Source organism: Pristiophorus japonicus, chromosome 6, assembly GCF_044704955.1.
Source record: "Pristiophorus japonicus isolate sPriJap1 chromosome 6, sPriJap1.hap1, whole genome shotgun sequence".
NCBI classification, from domain to species: Eukaryota; Metazoa; Chordata; class Chondrichthyes; family Pristiophoridae; genus Pristiophorus; species Pristiophorus japonicus.
Window position 1 is genome coordinate 10642525 of NC_091982.1, and position 27535 is coordinate 10670059.

General features: G+C 44.7%; 1 protein-coding gene and 1 long non-coding RNA gene across 3 annotated transcripts in view; one reads left to right on the plus strand and one right to left on the minus strand.

Moving 5' to 3' along the window:
* The window catches only part of dlg3 (discs, large homolog 3 (Drosophila)), a 779594-nt gene that overhangs the window by 576798 nt on the left and 175261 nt on the right, over positions 1 to 27535 (minus strand). The gene's annotated exons all lie outside the window — the stretch shown is intronic.
* On the plus strand, positions 8901 to 27238 carry LOC139265550 (uncharacterized). 2 transcript variants are annotated; one of them, XR_011593573.1, is made up of 3 exons: positions 8901 to 9196; positions 9999 to 10052; positions 24432 to 27238. It is a non-coding gene; the product is annotated as an uncharacterized lncRNA (long non-coding RNA). The 2 variants fall into 2 exon arrangements; XR_011593572.1 differs by having other exon boundaries at positions 24515 to 27238.

Genomic DNA, 27535 nt, shown 5'->3' on the forward strand with positions numbered 1-27535 from the left:
GAAAATGTTTAATTGGCTGTGAAGTTCTTTGGGATGTCCTGAGATTGTGAAAGGCTCGATATAAATGTGTATTTCTTTCCATTTTTTACAAATGAGTTATGAAACACATATGGTAAGTAAGTTAGTGCATGGCAAGAATATGTGGAGCAAATGTATTGCTTGGCTTTTACCAAGTTTTATGTGCTTTAAATTGCTTTCCTCAGGAAATTTTGGAGTAGGTTAGATGGTGGTCATGCTAGCAGCTACATAATACGCAGAGGGGGAGATATTCGGTGGTGCCTCATTTGGGGCAGTAACCCAGGAAGAGCGGTAATTTTAGTGCTTGAAAAAGTTTGTGCCCTCTGCCCAGAAATTCATCAGAATCAGTCGAAGAGCTGACAGGGGCATTAAATCAGCCGTTGTACACTACAGCTGAGAGGGGCCATAACAAAAGCTTGGTTGGTAAATTTGGCAGACCCACTGCGCAAGTGCCGAACTCCGATTCAGATCCCAGGAAAAGCCGAGTCTTAAAGACGCGGCACAGTAATGCACCCATTAGAGTTTTCAAAATCACTTTTTCTCAAACTGAACTCTTATTTCTGTTGGCCGCTGCAAACTCGGAGGCTCATGCACCGTACTCTGCGTAAATGTTGCACTGACTGTGACCTCCGAGGGAAGTGCTTCCTCATCCCTTTAAATGGCCTCCAGTTAACGACTCTGAAAGCCTGTCCTGACTTTTTCCAGACGTTGTGCTTCGCGGCCGCTAACTAATTTACTGACCGGGGCACAAGCGTGGGCGTTGCACCAGGAGTGACGTCAGGATCGCACTGATTGTCAGCAGCCAGGCGCTACTGGTTTGCGCCCCCGGTGAGCAATGAATTTTCAGTCGGGGCGCTAAATGCGGCGCTCCCGGTCGGTAACCTCTTACGCTCCCGCTCTGGCGTTAGACAACCGAAAATACGGCCTCAATGGCCTGTTCCTGTTCCATGTTTTCTTATGAATCACCAGAGAGAGCAGCCTTTCACACTTCACACACCACTACCCATGGAACAAGCTGTTTCATGTACTGTTTTCATATTCAATATTCTGGTTGACCCACCAGTGCCAGTAAATTGTAAAAGGATGCTAGTCTTATCTCCCACCGTTGTAGTTATTTGAAAAAGAGCAGGGAGCTTTCCCAGTGTCCAGGCCAACATTTCTCCTTTGACCCAAAAACACAAACAGATTATCAAGTCATTCATTAATTTGCCATCTGTAGGGCCTTGAGGTGTGCTGATTGACTGTCATAACAGTACTACACTTCAAAAATAGTGCATTGGTTATAAAGCACTTTTTTTTTTAGCAGTGAGTTGTTATGATCTGGAATGCACTGCCTGAAAAGGTGGGGGAAACAAATTCAATAGTAACTTTTAAAAGGGAATACTAGAAAAGTAAACATTTGCAGGGCTATGAGGAAAGAGATGGGGAGTGGGACTAATTGGACAGCTCTTTCAAAAAGAGCCGACACAGGCAGGGATGGGCCAAATGGCCTCCTTTTGTACGAAATGATTCTATGATCATAATGGACAAACAGAAACTCGGCGGCTGCAGAATTAGAAACTCTTAGACATGGTAACGAGTTTCCACTTGTGTCTGAACAAAAAACAGTACAACACAGGAAGGGCACACTACTTGTATCTTCTCGTATTTGAGCCCTTCATCCAAGTGAACAAACGTTCCTTGATTACCTTGCTCAATTCCTTTCAGAACTTCAGTGGGCTAACCTGGAAGCCTCCTCTTTTCAGAGATACACAGACCAATTTCTTTAGTCTTTTCTCAGAGCTAAAAATTCCCAGAATCATCATCATCTTTTGCAGCTGTGCTCTCTGAAAGGTTCTGGCCACCTATTCATCTTTCCTTTGATTAGGTGGTCAGAACTGCACGCAGTACTTCAGATGGGGTCTGACACATGCCTCAAACAGCAACAATACTTCATTTGATTTGTGCTCCATAGCACCGCTATCCCCAGCAATCACAGTACAGGTACTGTGCAGCACACAAGTTGCCCAGCAATTCCAAAGGGAATTTATTCTATAAACAGTAATGATCTTCATGGGGAAGATCTTGTCATTTACCAGTGGGTACGTTTCTAGCAGACCCCACTATACTACGGAGATCAGTTTGATTTTTAAAAAGTCAGAACAAATGGATTTCCTCCAATTACTGACTGGTTGAAATTGGGTATGGCTCCGTCACTCCTATCAATTCCCAGTTCATTATTTGTTGAACATGCTGCTCAACAATGTCCTGATACAATGATGCCAAGATAAAACAAATCTATATTTTCAACTATACATAACTAAAATATTAATTGACTGAGACAAGTACAGATGAAATAATTATTCAGTTAGTTAACAAGTGAGAAGGCATGCTGGAAGTTCATTGTGTGCCCCGGAGCTCATGGGCCTAGATTTTCCACCTATTTACCACCTGTGGGCCAAGAAGGACTGTCATTGAAAACATGCCCATTATATCCCCAGTTTTAATTTTACTCAGTCTATTGTGTGTGTGTCCCAATTCTGCCTGCTGCACATAAATTAGATTAGCATGGCGCATTTCATTAGCACGTTCCATTTCCCCCCCTTAATGTCAGTGACCCACCTCCTAAAGCTGGAGCACTGGGCCCTGGAACACCGTGGGCTGCCCCGACCTGTGAGAGAACACCACCGCAGTTCAGGGCTATAAATAGAGCTGGAGCGCTGGGCCCTGGAACATGGTGGGCCGCCCCGACCTGTGTGAGACCACCGCAGGTCGGGGCTATAAATAGAGCTGGAGCGCCGGGCCCTGGAACATCGTGGGCGGAGGTGTGGCGAATGAGGGTACGGGACCTAGAAGAGCCGAGGGCCCAGGGGCAGCACAGGCCCAGCCCACACTGCGATGTGTGTGCGCACTAGGGTTGTGCAGCAGAGCAGGTCTCCAGTCGTCCTGGTTAACCCTTGCCACAGGATAAAGGCCTCGCTCTGTCGAGCCCGTGTGGTGGCTGATGTGCAACGGCCACCACATGTTAAAAAAACCCACGCACAGGCATCTTCCACCCCCTCAACTGGAGTTCAGGACTGGAACATCGGGTCCTTCATTGAAACATCTGTGAACTCTTGTGGAAGCAAGTCATCCTCGTTTGAGGGATCGCCTATGATGATATAGTAAAATAAATATTACTGGTTGCAGTAGCTAGGTTAATAATAGACAAAGGGCATCTTATGAGCATGTTTTTGACGGCTCAAGTTTTGTTGTTCAATGCATGATTTTGTTGCTTTTTCCAGCTTAACTTTGCCAATAGGTTCAGCACTGCCCTTGGTGCTGTGTATTTTCTTAATTTTTCATATCAATACATTCAACACAGGATACCATGGTATTTCCCTGAGGTACACCATTTCCCTCTATAATGAGCATAAAGAAGAGGACCAGGAGAAACAAAGCAAGGAGGCCAGGCTGATGAAGTACCATGCAAAAGGAAAATACTGTGGATGCTGGAAATCTGAAATTAAAAACAGAAAATGCTGGAAATACTCAGTAGGCCAGGTAGCATCTGTGGAGAAAGAGAGTTACCATTTCAGATTGATGACCTTTCATCTGATGAAGCACCATAGTCGCATCTGGCACCTACTTGCAGCTACCTATGCTTCCATGTCTCACAACTCAGCAATGTTTGAGAAGGCTGCACTTCCCTCGTAAGGTAATAATTGAGTTGTGTCACTAGTTTGCCCAGGATCTGGAGTCCGCCTTTACCAGAGACATTGTAATCAACATAACAAAAACAGATGATCTGGTCATTATCACATTGCTGTTTGTGGGACTTTGCTGTGTGCAAATTGGCTGCTGCGTTTCCCACATTACAACAGTGACTACACTTAAAAAAAAAAAGGACTTATTTGGCTGTAAAGCACTTTGAGATGTCCGGTGGTCGTGAAAGGCGCTATATAAATGCAATTATTTATTTTTTCAACGATAGTAAAAGTCACTGTGGTAATGAACTTCTATGTGACTGGTTCCTTTTGGGCAGCATCAGGGGACATTTACAATATCAGCCAATCAGCTGTCCTTCGCTGCAAAAAGCAAATAACTAATGCAATGTTTGTATGAGCAGCCTGGTTCAATTGCTTGCATATGGACCCTGCACGTCAATATGAGAGGGCTGTCCAGTTTTAAAGATTGATTGAATTTTCTGAGGTGCAATCGATGCGATGCACAGCATCATGCATGCCTTTTTTGACAATGCAATCAACTTTTTCAATAGTAAAGAATATAATTCCCTCAGTTTGCAGATGGCATGCGATGCAAAGCACTTTATTATGCACGTGAGTGCATGCTTTCCAGGAATCTGCCATGATTCCTTAGTTTTAAGACAGTCAACAATTCCACCGCAGTTCACGGGTCAAAGACGGGTGTTTAGGTGACTGATTGGAAATGACATCTACCCTCTGCTTCAGTGGCTAATGATGAGGACCCTGAGGAACACCGATACAATGAGGCTTCAAGTGTCACCAGAATTGCCATTAAGCAGCCTAGAGCGATTTTGAAAGCATGTCTCAGGTGCGTGGAAGGATCTTGGGGGAGCATTCCAGTGCAAGGTCACCCTTTTGCAACTAAATCAGCTTATTCATATGTTGACATGTACCTCTCTTCCACAACTACCAAAGCTCACATTTGGAAAACATTAATTGGAGTTAAACTAATATGGCAGGGCGATGGGAACCAATGCAGGGAGACAGAGGGAAACAAAAAGGAGACAAAAGCAAAAGATAGAAAGGAGATGAGTAATAGTAGAGGGCAGAGAAACCCAAGGCAAAAAACAAAAAGGGCCACTGAATAAAAAGGGGCTGCAGGAGGGGTCAAAATTAAAAATCATGGTTTAAAAACTAGTATTAAAACACTCGACCTAAATGAACGCAACATTCGAAATAAAGTAAATGAGTTGATGGCACAAATCATTACAAATGGGTATGATTTGGTGGCCATTACAGAAACGTGGTTGCAGGGTGGTCAAGACTGGGAATTAAACATACAGGGGTATCTGACGATTCGGAAAGATCGACAAGAAGGGAAAGGAGGTGGGGTAGCTCTGTTAATAAAGGATGATATCAGGGCAGTTGTGAGAGACGATATTGGCTCTAATGAACAAAATGTTGAATCATTGTGGGTGAAGATTAGAGATAGTAAGGGGAAAAAGTCACTTGTGGGCATAGTTTATAGGCCCCCAAATAATAACTTCACGGTGGGGCGGGCAATAATCAAGGGAATAATGGAGGCACGTTAAAAAGGAACGGCAGTAATCATGGGGGATTTTAACCTACATATCGATTGGTCAAATCAAATCGCACGGGGTAGCCTGGAGGAGGAATTCATAGAATGCATACGGGATTGTTTCTTAAAACAGTATGTTACAGAACCTACAAGGGAGCAAGCTATCTTAGATCTGGTCCTGTGTAATGAGACAGGAATAATAAATGATCTCCTAGTAAAAGATCCTCTCGGAATGAGTGATCACAGTATGGTTGAATTTGTAATACAGATTGAGGGTGAGGAAGTAGTGTCTCAAACGAGCGTACTATGCTTAAACAAAGGGGACTACAGTGGGATGAGGGCAGAGTTGGCTAAAGTAGACTGGAAACACAGACTAAATGGTGGCACAATTGAGTAACAGTGGAGGACTTTTAAGGAGCTCTTTCATAGTGCTCAACAAAAATATATTCCAGTGAAAAAGAAGGGCGGTAAGAGAAGGGATAACCAGCCGTGGATAACCAAGGAAATAAAGGAGAGTATCAAATTAAAAAACAATGCGTATAAAGTGGCCAAGGTTAGTGGGAAAATAAAAGATTGAGAAAATTTTAAACGACAGCAAAGAATGACTAAGAAAGCAATAAAGGAAAGATAGATTACGAAGGTAAACTTGTGCAAAACATAAAACGGATAGTAAAAGCTTTTACAGATATATAAAACGGAAAAGAGTGACTAAAGTAAATGTTGGTCCCTTAGAAGATGAGAAAGGGGATTTAATAATGGGAAATGTGGAAATGGCTGAGACCTTAAACAAAAGGGGCAGACAAAAGGCAGGTAACTATAGGCCTGTTAGTTTAACATCTGTAGTGGGGAAAATGCTTGAAACTATCATTAAGGAAGAAATAACGGGACATCTAGATAGGAATAGTGCAATCAAGCAGACGCAGCATGGATTCATGAAGGGGAAATCATGTTTAACTAATTTACTGGAATTCTTTGAGGATATAACAAGCATGGTGGATAGAGGTGTACCGATGGATGTGGTGTATTTAGATTTTCAAAAGGCATTTGATAAGATGCCACACAAAAGGTTACTGCAGAAGATAAAGGTATGCGGAGTCAAAGGAAATGTATTAGCATGGATCGAGAATTGGCTGGCTAACAGAAAGCAGAGTCGGGATAAATGGGTCCTTTTCGGGTTGGAAATCGGTGGTTAGTGGTGTGCCACAGGGATCGGTGCTGGGACCACAACTGTTTACAATATACATAGATGACCTAGAAGAGGGGACAGAGTGTAGTGTAACAAAATTTGCAGATGACACAAAGATTAGTGGTAAAGTGGGTTGTGTAGAGGACACAGAGAGGCTGCAAAGAGATTTAGATAGGTTAAGTGAATGGGCTAAGGTTTGGCAGATGGAATACAATGTCGGAAAGTGTGAGGTAATCCACCTTGGGAAAAAAAAAACAGTAAAAGGGAATATTATTTGAATGGGGAGAAATTACAACATGCTGCGGTGCAGAGGGACCTGGGGGTCCTTGTGCATGAATCCCAAAAAGTTAGTTTGCAGGTGCAGCAGGTAATCAGGAAGGTGAATGGAATGTTGGCCTTCATTGCGAGAAGGATGGAGTACAAAAGCAGGGAGGTCCTTCTGCAACTGTATAGGGTATTGGTGAGGCTGCACCTGGAGTACTGCGTGCAGTTTTGGTCACCTTACTTAAAGAAGGATATACTAGCTTTGGAGGGGGTACAAAGACGATTCACTAGGCTAATTCCGGAGATGAGGGGGTTACCTTATGATGATAGATTGAGTAGACTGGGTCTTTACTCGTTGGAGTTCAGAAGGATGAGGGGTGATCTTATAGAAACATTTAAAATAATGAAAGGGATAGACAAGATAGAGGCAGAGAGGTTGTTTCCACTGGTCGGGGAGACTAGAACTATGGGGCACAGCCTCAAAATATGGGGGAGCCAATTTAAAACCGAGTTGAGAAGGAATTTCTTCTCCCAGAGGGTTGTGAATCTGTGGTATTCTCTGCCCAAGGAAGCAGTTGAGGCTAGCTCATTGAATGTATTCAAGTCACAGATAGATAGATTTTTAACCAATAAGGGAATTAAGGGTTATGGGGAGGGGGCGGGTAAGTGGAGCTGAGTCCACGGCCAGATCAGCCATGATCTTGTTGAATGGCGGAGCAGGCTCGAGGGGCTAGATGGCCTACTCCTGTTCCTAATTCTTATGTTCTTATGTTCTTATTCTGTTATTCTTTCTCACAGGCATTCCCCCACCATGCCCCAAATCTTTCTGCACTTATTTTAATCAAATCTTACTACTGTTCTTTTCACTACGCTGCTCCTTGGTGCCTATTATTGTGCCCTCCTTCAACCCAAACATCCGACTTCTCAGTGCTCCCTCAGCGACAGATAGTTGTGTGGTACCTGTCTGGTGCTTTCCAGCAGGAGTCTTTGGTGACTAAGGTGGCCATTCTCTCAGGTAAGCTGAGGCTCCAAAACGATCTGCTGCAGGTGGCTTCTGCTGTCCCATTGTAAGGACCTAGGATGCTTTTTCACAAAGGTGCAGGGATATGAGGGCTAGTGTGAAGAAACACTCATGGCTCTGTTCTGATAGCATCCTGATGCATGCACAGCCCTGCTAGGCCAGTAGTACAGGACTCCTGCTCTGGTTGGCCACTAATTAGTAGGAAAACAGACCAAATGGTACCAATCAAAGCATGAAGCTCTGAGAGATGGCCCTCCACTCTGGACCTCAAGGCATCCATGACAATAGTTTCAGGTGCCACGCTAGAAGGTAGGAAAGTCCTTGGAGCTTCTTTTGGGGTGTCTATACCGCATGTTTGTATACACATCCATCATGGTGTTACAGATGAGGGCCGGCGATTCCTCCAACTGATCCCCATTTACAGCACATTCTGGAATATAGTCAACATCACCGAAATATATTTTGATGTTCCGCAAGCACACACCTTTCAAATGCCGACCCCCTAAGAACTGGAGCTCATGTCACTCCAGCCAGCAACAACGGCCACCTCCAGCCACAGCTCCTCCTGGCTACTCGTGCTTGGTACATCACGAACTGAGCCCGTCCCCACCCACCCTCCCACAGATGGGTGCCCCTGGGCTGGTGCCTGTGAGGAAGAGATTCGACAATGGGGTTCATGTGCAGGGTGTGGGTGTTGCCAAAGCACAGGGACCAGATTCCTGCTCTTCTTCTGCTTGTTATTATAGCGCATCTAGGAAGGCACTGTATGCTCAGAAACAAGCTAACGGGTCAATCAGTGCCCTGAAATACTGCGAACGCGACTGGCTCAGGTATTGGTTTACCAAGTCTGCTATAGAAGGTATACTTGGTTCTGAACTTCCATCATGTCATCTTGACGCTTGAAGAGGAAAATTACAAATCTTTAAAATAGTAAACATTGTGCCATTTTGAAAGTGAGCTAACTTATTTTAAAATGGAACCTATTGGCAAAAGTGTGTGGGAACATTCCAAAAAATAGCAAACTTTCCAGTTCATAGACTAAAGTCCTTGGGAGGCAAGAAGCAGATAAGATAGCAAGTTGTGTAGTCAGACATAAGAAACTGAATAAGATAAGGACAGAATAGAATGAATGAACGACAGTAACCTGTATCCAGAATTACCATTTAAGGCATGTAGAAGCCAGATTTTCCAGCGCTGTATCAATCATGTATTAATCAATCATCATGTATTAATTGTAACTTGCGTAATTATGTAATGACTTAATCTGAAACTGTATAAAGGACAAGGTCTCCAGTCATTTCGTTGAGCATTCCTTTACAGAATAGCTCCCCTGCCGTCTTGTATTAATAAATCTGCATTTACTTTAAGGCTAATGGACTCCGAGTGGTGGTTTGAAGTTAACCCTTACAACTTAGCGCTGCGAGCAGGGTCTGCTGGACGGGCAAATTCGACTCAAAAGCTGAGTGAGTAGAGAACTGCCTTGAGAAATTCTCCTCCCAAGAGGCCCGGCCAGAGATCCAATGAATCTGAAGCGTAGTCCGTGTAGCTGGTAAATCCAATTGAGGGGCGCGTCAGGGCACTATAAGATAATATGTGTGTTGGGAGAATAAGCACTTATACGAGATTATCGGGGAATCCCCGGTGAGGGCGGACTAGCTATCCAGCCAGAAACAAGGCTCCGCATAAGTAAAGGCAGAAAAGCTCCGCATAAGTAAAGGCGGAAAAACGGGAACTGGGGAAAATGCCCCGGAGTGAGAAAGGGCAAAGGAAACTACCAAGGGGTGAGGTACAAACTACCAGAAGAGTTTCTGAGAGATAAATATGCAAAGGTTAAGAGGAAAATGGTTAAGGAAGGGTATGAAGAAGAAAAAAAAGATACCCTGGAAACTCAACTGGTGGTTGCAAAGAAAGGGAAACAAAGGGAAGGAGGTGGTTATAGTGTGTATAGAGATTTCACAAAAGCAAGAAGAAAAGGAGGAGTGGAAAGATAGGTGTAGAGAGAAACAGAAAAAATAAGAAAACAGCCAAAGCCGGATTAATGGCAATAAGTCAGTGCCTACAATTACAGAGGTTAAGAGTAGAAGTAAGTAGTTTGAGAATGACGCCCATCGGATGGTTGGGTCAGAGACTGGTGAAGAAAAACAAGGGAAACAGAAAAAATAAGTTGCTGAAAAAAAAACAGTAAAGAGAAAATAAACTTTGTTAAATGAAAAGTTGGTGTGAATATCTGTCTTTAAAATAAAGTGTCTGTTATGTTTGTTTAAGCTCCACCCACTTCTGTGCAGAAGCTAGCTGGTTAACCCGTTTATCATGGATGTGGTAAGTTTTATGAAAGTATGAATTCAGTGTTAAAATAATCATTGTTTACCGAGAATTGAATTACATTTTAAGTTAGAAACGCAGGTGCGGATTTATTTTGATGATGATTTACGGAGCGATGAAATGCACAAAGGATGGGTTTGTTTACCAAAAGATAAAAACATCAGCCTTGCTACAAAAAAAACCCAATAGACCCGAAACAGAAGCTTCAGCTCTTGTGCTGAGAAATTTGGACGTTCTAATTGGATTACAGTAAAAAAAATGCGTGTTCTCGTTTCTTAAAAATTTCCGACACACTCACTTACTTGTCAAAAGAAAACACGTAATCATTGATTACGTTGGGTTGAAAGACAATAAATGTAGTCTATGTATAAGATAAAGAAAGGAGAAGAGAGAGTGTAATGCCTTTTTTTTTTAAAAAGCCTGCGTGGGTTTCTCGAGGCGACGGGCTGGGGAAAGCTACACCCTCGTTTTCCTCTGTGTAGAATCGTATCTTAAATGACTTGAAAGCTTCTAGCTCAGGAAAAGAGATTTAAATAAAAGATTGGCAGTACAGTATGAGGTTACGCGCCACACCAAATCGAACGACAGGATTAACCTCCTATGAGCAATGAAGTTACCCGAGGAGATAGTTGCAGGAGGGGCAGAATTAGGACCATTACGAGATAGAATCAGGAAGTATGTGATGGAATTGAGCAAGCAGCTGAAAGAGATGCGGCAGGAAGTAAGAGGTAGACAAAGGGACGAAGATAAGATAAAGGGACAAAACCCCTGGCGGTAGTGCCGGAGATTGGAGCAAAGGTAATTGTTACGTTCCTAACACAGTTGAGACTGCACACAGGGAGGTTAAAGTAACAGTGACCTTAGTCTTTATTAAGACACTCCAGAGTGAGGAACAGGCCTTAGGAGCCGGCTTATATACAGTGCTCCCAAGGGATTCTGGGATCCCTTGGGACTTCAAGGGATGCGCTCCCTGGTAGCGGAACATGGGAGTACATGCTTTACAGGTACACAACATCACTCCCCCCCCCCAAAGTCAAAGTTAAAACTATTTACAAGGTGAGGCGGTCGGGAGCTTTTCTTTCCCTGATGGACCGCCTCGGTGCAAATGTCTGTTCTGGTGTGTTGGCTGTGCCCTCACTGGGCTGGCGTGTTGTTGGCCCTGCAGGGCTGCTGGGTGAGCCTGGCCTTGCTGGGCTGTTCGGCGTGATGGGTTCGATTTCCTGGTGCGGTGTCTTTGATCCTTGTGGGCTCGAAAAAGGTGGTGTCTGTTGTGGGTTGTTCAGGGCAGTCTGTGAACCGCAGCCTCGTTTGGTCCAGGTGCTTTCTGCAAATTTGTCCATTGTCTAGTTTGACTACAAACACCCTACTCCCTTCTTTAGCTATCACCATGCCCGTGATCCACTTGGGACCATGTCCATAGTTTAGCACATACACAGGGTCATTCAAGTCAATTTCCCGTGACACAGTGGCGCGACCATCGTTTACATTTTGTTGCTGCCGCCTGCTCTCTACCTGATCATGCAGGTTGGGGTGAACCAGCGAGAGTCTGGTTTTAAGTGTCCTTTTCAGGAATAGCTCAGCCGGGGGCACCCCTGTGAGCAAGTGGGGTCTCGTGCAGTAGCTGAGCAGTACTCGGGACAGGCGGGTTTGGAGTGAGCCTTCTGTGACTCGTTTAAGGCTCTGTTTGATTGTTTGTACTGCCCGCTCTGCCTGCCCATTGGAGGCTGGTTTAAACGGGGCCGAGGTGACATGTTTGATCCCATTGCGGGTCATGAATTCTTTAAATTTGGCACTGGTGAAACATGGCCCGTTGTTACTGACCAGTATGTCAGGCAGGCCGTGGGTGGCAAACATGGCCCTCAGGCTTTCAATGGTGGCGGTGGCGGTGCTTCCTAACATTATTTCACGTTCAATCCATTTTGAAAAAGCATCCACCACCACCAGGAACATTGTACCGAGAAACGGGCCCGCATAGTCGACATGGATCCTCGACCATGGTCTGGAGGGCCAGGACCACAAACTTATTGGTGCCTCTCTGGGCGGGTTGCTCAACTGAGCACACATGTTGCATTGCCGTACACAGGACTCTAAGTCAGAGTCGATACCGGGCCACCACATGTGGGATCTGGCTATCGCTTTCATCATTACTATACCTGGGTGTGTGCTGTGGAGATCCGAGATGAACGTCTCCCTGCCCTTTTTGGGTAGCACTACGCGGTTACCCCACAACAGGCAGTCTGCCTGAATGGACAGCTCGTCCTTTTGCCGCTGGAACAGCTTGATTAGCTCTTGCATTTCAACGGGGATGCTGGCCCAGCTCCCATGCAGTACACAGTTTTGTACTAGGGACAGAAGAGGATCTTGGCTGGTCCAAGTCCTAATCTGGCGGGCCGTGACAGGTGATTTATCATTTTCAAACGCTTCCATGACCATCAACAAGTTTGCAGGCTGCGCCATTTCCACCCCCGTGGTGGGCAATGGTAGCCGACCGAGAGCATCCGCACAGTTCTCGAGTGCCTGGCCTGTGGCGGGTGGTATAGTTATATGCTGATAGCGCGAGTGCCCACCTTTGTATGCGGGCTGAGGCATTAGTATTTATCCCCTTGTTTTCAGCAAACAGGGATATGAGAAGTTTGTGATCGGTTTCCAGCTCAAATTTGAGGCCAAACAGGTACTGATGTATTTTCTTTACCCCGAACACACATGCTAATGCCTCTTTCTCAATCATGCTATCGGCCCTCTCGGCCTTAGACAAGCTCCTGGAAGCATAGGTGACAGGTTGCAACTTCCCTGCAACGTTTGCTTGTTGTAATATACACCCGACTCAGTATGATGATGCATCACATGCTAGCACAAGTCTTTTACACGGATTATACAATACAAGCAGTTTGTTGGAGCATAAAATGTCTCTGGCTTTCTCAAAAGCAATTACTTGGTTTTTTCCCCATACCCAGTTCTCATCTTTGCACAATAACACATGTAGGGGCTCTAAGAGGGTGCTTAACCCCGGTAGGAAGTTACAAAAATAGTTGAGGAGTCCCAGGAATGACCGCAGCTCCGTGACGTTCTGTGGCCTGGGCACGTTCCTGATAGCCTCTGTCTTGGCTTCTGTGGGCCGAATGCCGTCCGCCGCGATCTTTCTCCCCAAAAACTCCACTTCTGTTGCCATGAAGTCGCATTTTGACCTAATCAGCCGCAGCCCTACGCATTCCAGTCGCTGGAGGACCTCCTCCAGGTTCTATAGGTGCTCGACCGTGTCCCGACCCGTGACCAATATATCATCCTGAAAAACCACCGTGCGAGGTACAGACTTGAGTCAGCTCTCCGTGTTTCTCTGGAAGATCGCTGCAGCCGACCGAATTCCAAACGGGCATCTGTTGTGGATGAACAGTCCCTTGTGCGTGTTGATGCAGTGAGGCCCTTCGAAGACTCCTCCAGCTCCTGCGTCATGTAAGCCGAAGTCAGGTTGAGCTTGGTGAACATCTTGCCTCCTGCCAGGGTCGTAAATAGGTCGTCTGCCTTAGGTAGCGGGTATTGGTCCTGTAGCGAGAAACGATTAATAGTTACTTTATAATCGCCACAAATCCTGACCGTGCCATCACTTTTGAGCACTGGAACAATCGGGCTGGCCCACTCACTGAATTCCACTGGGGAGATGATGCCCTCGCGTTGCAGCCTGTCCAGCTCGATTTCCACTCTCTCCCTCATCATGTGAGGTACCGCTCACGCCTTGTGGTGAATAGGTCGTGCCTCTGGGACCAAGTGGATCCGCACCTTCGCCCCGGAAAAGTTTCCAATGCCTGGCTCAAAAAGGGAAGGAAATTTGTAAAGAACCTGGGTACATGAGACCTCATTGACATGTGATAGCGCTCGGATGTCATCCCAGTTCTAGTGGATTTTGCCCAGCCAGCTCCTTCCAAGCAGTGTGGGGCCAACGCCCGGGACAATCCAGAGTGGCAGTTTGTGCACCGTACCCTCGTAGGTGACCTTGACCATGACGCTGTCCAGGACAGTGATAAGCTCTTTGGTGTACATTCTCAGTTTCGTGTGGATGAGGCTCAGGGCTGGTCTGAGTGCCTTGTTGCACCACAGTCTCGCAAACATCTTTTTACTTATGATGGATTGGCTAGCGCCAGTGCCCTGTTCTATGGCTATGGGTAAGCCATTCAATTTTATGTTTAGCATTACAGGTGGACATTTCGTTGAAAATGTGTGCACCCCGTGTACTTCAGCATCTGCCTCCTCTCTCTGAGACTCGAAATTGCTTTGGTCCAGAATGGACCGATCTTCCTCTGCCACGTGGTGGTTAGCAGGTTTTGCAGAACTTGCAGCTCGTCTGAGATGCCTCATTGTTCCACAGCTCTTGCAAACAGACCCTTTGAAGCGGCATGAATAGACTGAATGGAAGCCTCCACAACGCCAACAAGGTGTGAATTGCCTTGCATTCATCCTTTGTTGCTGATTCTGAGTCATCTGGGTCACCTGAGGCCTGCTGGCAGTTGCAGAGTCGTAGTTTCTACCCTGTTCGCTCGCACACACAGTTCCAGTTAATTTATGAACATTGCTAGCACTTGTGTGTTGTGAGATTTGTTTGGTGTTATCACTGGTGGACATAAATGCCTGTGCTATCGCAATGGCCTGACTGAGGGTCGGTGTCTCTACAGTCAAAAGTTTTCGTAGGATGGTTTCGTAACCAATGCCCAGTACAAAAAAGTCTCTGAGCATTTGCTTCAGGCAGCCATGAAAGTCACATTGTCCTGCAAGTCGCCTTAGCTCGGCGACGTAGCTCGCCACTTCCTGACCTTCAGATCGCTGGTACGTATAGAACCGATACCTCGCCATCAGCACGCTCTCCCTCGGGTTAAGATGCTCCCGAACCAGTGTACACAGCTCCTCATACGACTTATCTGTGGGTTTCACCGGAGCCAGAAGATTCTTCATGAGGCTGTAGGTCGGTGCCCCGCAGACTGTGAGGAGGACCGCTCTCCTTTTTGCAGCGCTTCCTTCTCCGTCCAGCTCATTGGCTACAAAGTACTGGTCTAACCGTTCGACATAGGCTTCCCAGTCCTCACCCTCTGAGAACTTCTCCAGGATGCCCAGAGTTTGCTGCATCTCTGCGTTGGATTCGTATACTCGTCGCCAGTTATTATGTTCCCAACACAGATGAGACTGCACACAGGGAGGTTAAAGTAACAGTGACCTCAGTCTTTATTAAGACACTCCAGAGTGAGTAACAGGCCTGAGGGGCCGGTTTATATACAGTGCTCCCAAGGGATGCTGGGATCCCTTGGGACTTCAGTGGATGCGCTCCCTGGTGGCGGAACATGGGAGTGCATGCTTTACAGATACACAACAGTAATGGCTAGAGAATTGCCAGGAAAACCTGGATTATCCCACGATGGAGTGGACCATATGAAATATTAATCAGTGGTGACACATGTGCGTATATAAATATGAAATGTGGGGGGGCCGATGGAAACATTGGTCCCAGCTGAGAGAATATAAGGGTACAACAACTACGTAAAGCAGCCTCTAGCGGGCGGCATCCGAGTGTCAGGAGCATTTATCTTGAAGCCACAAGATGAGTGGGTAACAAAATGTTACCTGAACATTGTAAACCGGGGGAATAAGGAAGGTATTAGGACTCTTTAATTATAGTCAGAATTTTATACCTCAATACACGATAGCGGAACCCATACAGAAATTAATTAAAGGAACCGGGGGCCCCCTACAGAAGATGGATTGGGACAGGAAGAGGCATACGAGGAATTAAAAAGAGCTCTGATGTCGGCCCCCACCCTAGGATTGCCAGATCCCAATAAACCTTTCGACCTATATTGTGATCAGCATGATGGAAGTTATTCCGCCGTGGTAATGCAGGAACATGGGGGCCAGCAGAGACCTATAGCCTACTACTCAACGAAGACTCAGTGGTTAGTGGGATGCCCCGATGTGTGGCCACCCTGGACTATGCAACTTGGGCGGTCAAAGTAAGCGAACCAGTAGTGATGATGGGACAGACCATTTTGCACACACAACATACCCTGGTAGAATTACTAAATACTGGAAAGCTGCGTCGCTCTCAGACAGCTGAAAGGATAAGTGGGAGGCTGTATTGCTGCCCAAAGAGTAATCAGTAATAATAAAAAAGCATAATGGAGTTAACCCCGCTACTGGGGTGCTGACAGAAGGGGAGGAACATAGCTGTAGGGAACAAGTAGAGGAGGAAACAGATACCGGGGTAAAGGAAGAGCCATTGGACAACCCAGATGAGTCTTTATTTGTGGATGGATCCAGAAAATATATTGATGGAGAATCGCATATTGGGTGGGCAGTTGTAACACAGGAAGGAGAGCCAATAATGGCAGGAGCACTCCCAGGAGACAAGTCAGCTCAGGTGGCAGAATTAATGGCCCTTATAAAGGCTCTCGAGTCAGCTGAAGGAAAGCGAGTAAACATATATACAGATACTCGATGCGCTTTCGGGGTGGTTCACGACTATATGGCAGCCTGGTCACGACGAGGATATGTGACATCTACCGGTGAGGTGGTAAAACATGGAAGGCTAGTAGAAAGGCAAGTGAAAGCAGCAAAGGTACCATGGGAAGCAGCGGTAATCAAGGTAAAAGCACACACAAAACTAACTAGTAAGGGCCACATGCACCCCTAAGACCGACCCACCTTGGGGAACCGGTTTGCAGACCTAGCAGCCAAACGAGCGGCAGCTGAACGGAAACCAGAGCCAGCATTTAAGGCTGAAATTCAACCAGTAATGATTAACAATGTTCAGACTGACAAAAATATAGCACAGGTCCACCATAGTGTCGATCAGGAAGAAAGACGTGAATGGAGTAAGCACGGGGCTCACCAAAAGGGTGTCATATGGGTATGGGGACCCCAGGAGCAAGTTGTGGCTCCACAATGTTGTAGGCAACAACTACTAACATTATACCATGGGACTAACACTTGATGAGCTGATCATTGGACGGGCGATGAGACTACCAGAGGACTTAGCCGGAGGGACAGGTGAAGCAGGACCAATTCAGGATAGGCTAAGGCGGTAATTAGTCCAGCTAAATTGTTAAGTCTGTAATGCACTTACGAATGACTCCAGAAGGCAATGTGTTGTACTCAGACTGTAGTCACCTTGTTCCTTTATACGTAACTCCAGAGTGAGGCACAAGCATGCTGGACAGCCTTTTATACTGGGCCCAGCACACCTATGCAGATGACCCTCAGGTCTCTCACCACAGTGCCCTCTGGTGGACAGTCTCTGCCACTGGGGCAGGAACATAAGAACATAAGAATTAGGAACAGGAGTCGGCCATCTAGCCCCTCGAGCCTGCTCCGCCATTCAATAAGATCATGGCTGATCTGGCCGTGGACTCAGCTCCACTTACCCGCCCGCTCCCCATAACCCTTAATTACCTTATTGGTTAAAAATCTATTTATCTGTGACTTGAATACTTCAATGAGCTAGCCTCAACCGCTTCCTTGGGCAGAGAATTCCACAGATTCACAACCCTCTGGGAGAAGAAATTCCTTCTCAACTCGGTTTTAAATTAGCTCCCCTGTATTTTGAGGCTGTGCCCCCTAGTTCTAGTCTCCCCGACCAGTGGAAACAACCTTTCCGCCTCTATCTTGTCTATCCCTTTCATTATTTTAAATGTTTCTATAAGATCACCCCTCATCCTTCTGAACTCCAACGAGTAAAGATCCAGTCTACTCAATCTATCATCATAAGGTAAACCCCTCATCTCCAGAATCAGCCTAGTGAATCGTCTCTGTACCCCCTCCAAAGCCAGTATATCCTTCCTGAAGTAAGGTGACCAAAACTGCACGCAGTACTCCAGGTGCGGCCTTACCAATACCCTATACAGTTGCAACAGGACCTCCCTGCTTTTGTACTCCATTCCTCTCGAAATGAAGGCCAACATTACATTCGCCTTCCTGATTACCTGCTGCACCTGCAAACTAACTTTTTGGGATTCATGAACAAGGACCCCCAGGTCCCTCTGCACCTCAGCATGTTGTAATTTCTCCCCATTCAAATAATATTCCCTTTTACTGTTTTTTTTTCCCAATGTGGGTGACCTCACACTTTCCGACATTGTATTCCATCTGCCAAACCTTAGCCCATTTGTTTAACCTATCCAAATCTCTTTGCAGCCTCTCTGTGTCCCCTACACAACCCGCTTTCCCACTAATTTTTGTGTCATCTGCAAATTTTGTTACACTACACTCTGTCCTCTCTTCCAGGTCATCTATGTATATTGTAAACAGTTGTGGTCCCAGCACCGATCCCTGTGGCACACCACTAACCACCGATTTCCATCCCGAAAAGGACCCATTTATCCCGACTCTCTGCTTTCTGTTCACCAGCCAATTCTCTATCCATGCTAATACATTTCCTCTGACTCCGCGTACCTCTATCTTCTGCAGTAACCTTTTGTGTGGCACCTTATCGAATGCCTTTTGGAAATCTAAATACACCACATCCATCGGTACACCTCTATCCACCATGCTTGTTATATCCTCAAAGAATTTCAGTAAATTAGTTAAACATGATTTCCCCTTCATGAATCCATGCTGCGTCTGCTTGATTGCACTATTCCTATCTAGATGTCCCGCTATTTCTTCCTTCATGATAGTTTCAAGCATTTTCCCCACAACAGATGTTAAACTAACCGGCCTAGAGTTACCTGCCTTTTGTCTGCCCCCTTTTTTAAACAGAGGCGTTACATTAGCTGCTTTCCAATCCGCTGGTACCTCCCCAGAGTCCAGAGAATTTTGGTAGATTATAACAAATGCATCTGCTATAACTTCTGCCATCTCTCTTAATACCCTGGAATGTATTTCATCAGGACCAGGGGACTTGTCTACCTTGAGTCCCATTAGCCTATCCAGCACGAACCCCTAGTGATAGTGATTGTCTCAAGGTCCTCCCTTCCTACATTCCTGTGACCAGCAATTTTTGGCATGGATTTTGTGTCTTCCACTGTCAAGACCGAAGCAAAATAATTGTTTAAGGTCTCAGCCATTTCCACATTTCCCATTATTAAATCCCCCTTCTCATCTTCTAAGGGAACAACATTTACTTTAGCCACTCTTTTCCGTTTTATATATCTGTAAAAGCTTTTACTATCTGTTTTTATGTTTTGCGCAAGTTTACCTTTGTAATCTATCTTTCCTTTCTTTATTGCTTTCTTAGTCATTCTTTGCTGTTGTTTAAAATTTTCCCAATCTTCTAGTTTCCCACTAACCTTGGCCACCTTATACGAATTGGTCTTTGATTTGATACTCTCCTTTATTTCCTTGGTTATCCACAGCTGGTTATCCCTTCTCTTACCACCCTTCTTTTTCACTGGAATATATTTTTGTTGCGCACTATGAAAGAGCTCCTTAAAAGCCCTCCACTGTTCCTCAATTGTGCCACCGTTTAGTCTGTGTTTCCAGTCTACTTTAGCCAACTCTGCCCTCATCCCACTGTAGTCCCCTTTGTTTAAGCATAGTACGCTCATTTCTGACACAACTTCCTCACCCTCAATCTGTACTACAAATTCAACCATACTGTGATCACTCATTCCGAGAGGATCTTTTACGAGGAGATCGTTTATTTTTCCTGTCTCATTACACAGGACCAGATCTAAGATAGCTTGCTCCCTTGTAGGTTCTGTAACATACTGTTCTAAGAAACAATCTTGTATGCATTCTATGAATTCCTCCTCCAAGCTACCCCGTGTGATTTGAGTTGACCAATCAATATGTAGATTAAAATCCCCCATGACTGCTGCCGTTCCTTTTTCACATGCCTCCATTATTCCCTTGATTATTGCCCGCCCCAGCGTAAAGTTATTATTTGGGGGCCTATAAACAACGCCCACCAGTGACTTTTTCCCCTTACCCCAGTCTCCACCAGCTGCACCCTCTAGTGGTGCCAGCATAGTAACATAGAAACATAGAAATTAGGTGCAGGAGTAGGCCATTCAGCCCCTCGAGCCTGCACCACCATTCAAAAAGATCATTGCTGATCATTCAACCTCAGTACCCCTTTCCTGCTTTCTCTCCATACCCCTTGATCCTTTTGGCCGTAAGGGCCATATCTAACTCCCTTTTGAATATATCTAATGAACTGGCCTCAACAACGTTCTGCAGTAGAGAATTCCACAGGTTAACCACTATCTGAGTGAAGAAGTTTCTCCTTATCTCGGTCCTAAATGGCTTACCCCTTATTTTTGGACTGTGACCCCTGGTTCTGGAACTCCCCAGCAATAGGAACATTCTTCCTGCCTCTAACCTGTCCAATCCTGTCAGAATTTTATATGTTTCTAAGAGATACCCTCTCATTCTTCTAAATTCCAGTGGATACAAGCCCAGTTGATCCAGTCTCTCCTCATATGTCAGTCCTGCCATCCCGGGAATCAATCTGGTGAACCTTTGATGTACTCCCTCAATAGCAGGAATGTCCTTCCTCTGATTAGCAGACCAAAACTGAACACAATATTCCAGGTGTGGCCTCACCAAGGCTCTTTACAACTGCAGTAAGACCTCCCTGCTCCTATACTCAAATCATCTCGCTATGAAGGCTAACATGTCATTTGCCTTCTTCACCGCCTGCTGTACCTGCAGGCCACACTTCAATGATCTGGTCCTGTGTAATGAGACAGGAAAAATAAACGACCTCCTGGTAAAAAAATCCTCTCGGAATGAGTGATCACAGTATGGTTGAATTTGTAATACAGATTGAGGGTGAGGAAGTTGCGTCAGAAATGAGCGTACTATGCTTAAACAAAGGGGACTATCGTGGGATGAGGGCAGAGTTGGCTTAAGTAGACTGGAAACACAGACTAAACGGTGGCACAATTGAGGAACAGTGGAGGACTTTTAAGGAGCTCTTTCATAGTGTGCAACAAAAATATATTCCAGTGAAAAAGGGCGGTAAGAGAAGGGATAGCCAGCCGTGGATAACCAGGGAAATAAAGGAGAGTATCAAATCAAAGAGCAATGCGTATAAGGTGGCCAAGGTTAGTGGGAAACTAGAGGATTGGGAAAATTTTAAACAACAGCAAAGAATGACTAAAAAAGCAATAAAGAAAGGAAAGATAGATTACGAAGGTAAACTTGCGCAAAACATAAAAACAGATAGTAAAAGCTTTTACAGATATATAAAACGGAAAAGAGTGACTAAAATAAATGTTGGTCCCTTAGAAGATGAGAAGGGGGATTTAATAATGGGAAATGTGGAAATGGCTGAGACCTTAAACAATTATTTTGCTTCGGTCTTCACAGTGGAAGACACAAAAACCATGCCAAAAATTGCTGGTCACAGGAATGTGGGAAGAGAGGACCTTGAGACAATCACTATCACTAGTGGGGTAGTGCTGGAAAGGCTAATGGTATTCAAGGCAGACAAGTCCCCTGGTCCTGATGAAATGCATCCCAGGGTATTAAAATAGATGGCGGAAGTTATAGCAGATGCATTCGTTATAATCTACCAAAATTCTCTGGACTCTGGGGATGTACCAGCGGAATGTTAAGCAGCTAATGTAACGCCTCGGTTTAAAAAAGGGGGCAGACAAAAGGCAGGTAACTATAGGCCTGTTAGTTTAACATCTGTAGTGGGGAAAATGCTTGAAACTATCATTAAGGAAGAAATAGCGGGACATCTAGATAGGAATAGTGCAATCAAGCAGACGCAGCATGGATTCATGAAGGGGAAATCATGTTTAACTAATTTACTAGAATTCTTTGAGGATATATGAGCATGGTGGATAGAGGTGTACCGATGGATGTGGTGTATTTAGATTTCCAAAAGGCATTCGATAAGGTGCCACACAAAAGGTTATTGCAGAAGATAGAGGTACGCGGAGTCAGAGGAAATGTATTAGCATGGATAGAGAATTGGCTGGCGAACAGAAAGCAGAGAGTCAGGATAAATGGGTCCTTTTCGGGTTGGAAATCGGTGGTTAGTGGTGTGCCACAGGGATCGGTGCTGGGACCACAACTGTTTACAATATACACAGATGACCTGGAAGAGGGGACAGAATGTAGTGTAACAAAATTTGCAGATGACACAAAGATTAGTGGAAAAGCGGGTTGTGTAGAGGACACAGAGAGGCTGCAAAGAGATTTGGATAGGTTAAGCGAATGGGCTAAGGTTTGGCAGATGGAATACAATGTCGGAAATTGTGAGGTCATCCACCTTGGGAAAAAAAAACAGTAAAAGGGAATATTATTTGAATGGAGAGAAATTACAACATGCTGAGGTGCAGAGGGACCTGGGGGTCCTTGTGCATGAATCCCAAAAAGTTAGTTTGCAGGTGCAGCAGGTAATCAGGAAGGCGAATGGAATGTTGGCCTTCATTGCGAGAGGGATGGAGTACAAAATCAAGGAGGTCCTGCTGCAACTGTATAGGGTATTGGTAAGGCCGCACCTGGAGTACTTCGTGCAGTTTTGATCACCTTACTTAAGGAAGGATATACTGGCTTTGGAGGGGGTACAGAGACGATTCACTAGGCTGATTCCGGAGATGAAGGGGTTATCTTATGATGATAGATTGAGTAGACTGGGTCTTTACTCGTTGGAGTTCAGAAGGATGAGGGGTGATCTTATAGAAACATTTAAAATCATGAAAGGGATAGACAAGATAGAGGCAGAGAGGTTGTTTCCACTGGTCGGGGAGACTAGAACTAGGGGGCACAGCCTCAAAATACAGGGGAGCCAATTTAAAACCGAGTTGAGAAGGAATTTCTTCTCCCAGAGGGTTATGAATCTGTGGAATTCTCTGCCCAAGGAAGCAGTTGAGGCTAGCTCATTGAATGTATTCAAGTCACAGATAGATAGATTTTTAACCAATAAGGGAATTAAGGATTACGGGGAGCGGGCGGGTAAGTGGAGCTGAGTCCACGGCCAGATCAGCCATGATCTTATTGAATGGCGGAGCAGGCTCGAGGGGCTAGATGGCCTACTCCTGTTCCTAATTCTTATGTTCTTATGTACCATGACACCCAATTCCTGTTGCATCTCCCCTTTTCCTAATCTGTCACCATTCAGATAATATTCTGTCTTCTTACATTTATCCACATTATACTGCATCTGCCATGCATTTGCCCACTCACCTAACCTGTCCAAGTCACCCTGCAGCCTCCTAGCATCCTCCTCACAGCTTACACTGCCACCCAGCTTAGTGTCATCTGCAAACTTGCCGATATTACATTCAATTCCTTTATCTAAATCATTGATGTATATTGTAAAGAGCTGGGGTCACAGCACTGAACCCTGCGGTACCCGACTAGTCACTGCCTGTCATTCTGAAAAGGACCCGTTTATCCCGACTCTCTGCTTCCTGTCTGCCAACTAGTTCTCTATCCACGTCAATACATTACCCCCAATACCATGTGCTTTAATTTAGCACACTAATCTCTTGTGTGGAACCTTGTCAAAAGCCTTTTGAATGTTCAAATACACCACATTCACTTGTTCTCCCTTGACCACTCTACTAGTTACATCCTCAAAAAATTCTAGAAGATTTGTCAAGCATGATTTCCCTTTCATAAATCCGTGCTGACTTGGACCGATCCTGTGACTGCTTTCCAAGTATGCTGCTATTTCGTCTTTAATAATTGATTCCAACATTTTCCCCACCACTGATGTCAGGCTAACCAGTCTATAATTCCCTGCTTTCTCTCTCCCTCCTTTTTTTTTTAAAGTGGTGTTACATTAGCTACCCTCCAGTGCATAGGAAATGATCTAGAGTCAATAGAATGTTGGAAACTGACCACCAATGCATCTACTATTTCTAGTGCCACTTCCTTAAGTACTCTGGGATGCAGACTACCAGGCCCTGGGGATTTATCAGCCTTCAATCCCATCAATTTCCCTAACACAATTTCTTGACTCATAAGGATTTCCTTCAGTTCCTCTTTTCGCTCGACCCTCGAACCCCTAGTATTTCCGGAAGGTTATTTGTGTCTTCCTTAGTGAAGACAGATCCAAAGTATTTGTTCAATTGGTCTACCATTTCTTTGTTCCCCATTATAAATTCACCTAGTAGAAACACAATATAAACCTTATTGATAGTACATCAGGTAACAAGTCTCCATCTTATGCAACTATACAGCGACTACACAGAGAGTATATCTATAGTCTGCATATATAACATAGACCAAGACATGCAGGCTTTGAATAAAGAAGTTAAAGGCAGACAGCAGATAAGAGATCTAGAAATTCAGAATGAGGGAATGAGACCCGAAACATTACCTAAAATAGGAGAACAGGTCATGATAAAGGTAACAGGGATACGAAAGGGAATGGAGCCTCGATGGATGGGGCCATACTCAGTACTAATGACGAGTGATACTTTTGCTTTTCTACAGGAGCCCACTGGGATTAGATGGAAGCACTGGACACAGGTAAAGCCATATAATACTAAACAACCCCCGTCTGGTTTAACCCATAGTAACGGTGCACCCGGCGACCACGGAAGTGTCCGATAAGGAATCAGGCCAGAAAACAACGGGATGAACCTGTGGATAGTGCTGGTGGTGACTGGGTTAGTGACCACTCTGGCCTGCCCAGTGCCTCCACATTTGGAAGGAAAAGGGCTTAAACATTATATGATGTGGAAGTCCCAACAAAACGTAACCCGGGGAAACTATACATGCCCCGCGGGAAGTGAATGTCGTATTTTTAAGATAACATTTGACTGTAAATGGTGGACCTATTCAGCACCAGTCTTTGGGAAGTTTGTACTGATCCTCCATAAAAACAAGAATGTAATGTTCAACTTTACATGGGAGGCCGACGGTCCCGAGATGATGTGGTAAGGAAAATTAGCGACAATATTCCCCAGAATATAACCAAAATATGGAAAGAAGCCTGGAATATTAACAAAACGGAGAATACCAATAGTACAGAGTGGAGACAGCCAACCTTGGGAGATGGAGATCGGGTGATGTGTATGAATAATTCACAGTTTGGCGCGAGGGGTACATGGCTGGTCATGATAAGTGTAAAATACCCCTGTCCGAACCAAGAACGGATGCCACACTTTCGATACGTGTCTGAGCACACTGATCGCTCCTTCAATAATAAATGTAATAAATATACAGTATGACCGAAAGGTGGTACCCAGGTATTGTAAGAACCTGGATCTTGCACTAAAGATAACAAAAGCTTGTAATCGGCGAAATATACTAGATACGGTACTAGGAGGGTTAGGAATGGGACTAGGAGCATTAAACTCAATGGATATCGAGACGCTGCAGAATAAAATACAGAAAGCGGGACAATTGACTAAAGATGCCATAAGGCTGTCAAATGTGTGGCAGGAACCGTTACAGGCCAATAGCCTACGGGGATGGGTGTCAGACAAAATGAAATGGCAGTGGACAAATAAAACTAGCTGGGAACAGCAACAGGTATCAGCCAATTTAACGCGGGAAGCCAGTGCCTTATAATGGGCCTAATTAAGGAAGGACAACGGGCTGAATTAGAAAGGATAGCATTCTCTGGGAATGCCTCACGATGGGCTAAATTGTTTCAGTTTGACCAATGAAAGCCAAATATGAAGCATACGCGATGTGATGAAGAGGGATGTAACATGACTATGTTGTTGACTAATGTTACTAACAGTCAGATATGGTGTGAGTTTGTAACCCTACCACAGCTATTCGGTAAAAACTTATGGAAGCCACGGTTTTATGGAAAATGGAGAGACCCGAAGAATAAAACGCACGAAGGGATGGACTGTGTAAAGTGGCCATTCAGGCAAGTATGCCCACTACATACACCAGTGGTGGAACCATGCAGCATGAAAGGCACAGCAGTGGCTTATGAATGGCAGCTGCAACCCTTAAATGATTCCATAATACATGAAATCGGACAAAATTATATATGTGTAACCAGCACGCACATGGTATACTTAAACACGGACCGATTGGAACCCCCGGTAAATGAGTGTCGGAAGGAAATATATGTCATATTCGACATTAAAATGACCAAGTCCTATCAAATAGGACAATGGAAGAATATTGCGCAGCATAGAAGCACCAGAGGACTATCAGTACTGACCCCGGTAGTGGACTTGAGAAAGTTAAGGGCCTTTTTGAAAAAACACATTCAGGTGACCAAGTACCTGGGAGAAGAAAGGAAACGGTTATTCAGACAAAAGGTCATAATGAGTTACACAAAACAAGAACTTATTCGAGTGATGGAGGAACTAAGTGACCTCACAGTTCACCACTGGTGGGACATTTTTAAGGGCTGGTCACCTAAGGCCTACGCGGTCCTCAACTTAATGTAGCACCCGATTGTGATAATAATGGTAGTGGTGGGGATATGTATTGTGATCCAACTATATCTGATGTGTAAGATCCAAGGGATATACAACCGCATGGTCCTAGACGAACTGCAAACACCCTTGTTAATTATGTAATCAAAGTATAATAGGGAGGCGAATGATTTTGTAACAAGTTACGGAAACAACTAAGACCCCCGAGCTTATGCTCTGTATGTACAAAAACAAATATATGTAGCTTGCAAATAATTCCAGGGAGGTGGTCAGGGGTAACATGTCGGGACTCCGTTAAAAGACGGAACTACGAGCGATCCAAAGGGAATAGATTTGATCACCATCCCCGGCAGATGGCTCAGAATGTATATGTGGTCAGCTGATTATTTAGACATAATCAGGGGCCAGCAGGAGGGACTGAAGAGGGAAATTACAAATCTTTAAAATAGTACAACATTGTGCCATTTTGAAAGTGAGCTAGCTTATTTTAAAATGGAATCTATTGGCAAAAGTGTGTGGGAACATTCCACAAAATAGCAAACTTTCTAATTCATAGACTAAAGGCCTTGGGAGGCAAGAAGCAGATAAGATAGCAAGTTGTGTAGTCAGACATAAGAAACTGAATAACAAGATAAGGATAGAATAGAATGAATGAATGACGGTAACCTGTATTCGAAATAATATTTAAGGCATGTAGAAGCCAGATTGGCCAGCGTTGTATAATCAATCATGTATTAATCAATCGTCATGTATTAATTGTAACTTGCATAATTATGTAATGACTTAATCTGAAACTGTATAAAGAACAAGGTCTCCAGTCATTTTGTTGAGCATTCCTTTACGGAATAGCTCCCCTGCCGGCTTGCATTAATAAAACTGCATTTAATTTAAGGCTAACAGATTCCGAGTGGTGGTTTGAAGTTAACCCTTACAGCGCTCCATCGATTTGAAAAAGATCACACTTACCTCCGTCCCGCCCACCTCAAAACTCCCAGAGGATAGTTTTATAATCTGCATAATTGGTCTGACTGAACATGTTACTAATGACCAAGGAAACAGATATGCCAGATTTAAAAGATTAAAATAGTGCGCTCAAGCTCGTTTTCTCTCTCCTGACTGATAACAGATCTAACCACAGTGGAAGTTAATGCAGACCTTCACCAAGTAATAATCACCCTTCAGAAAACT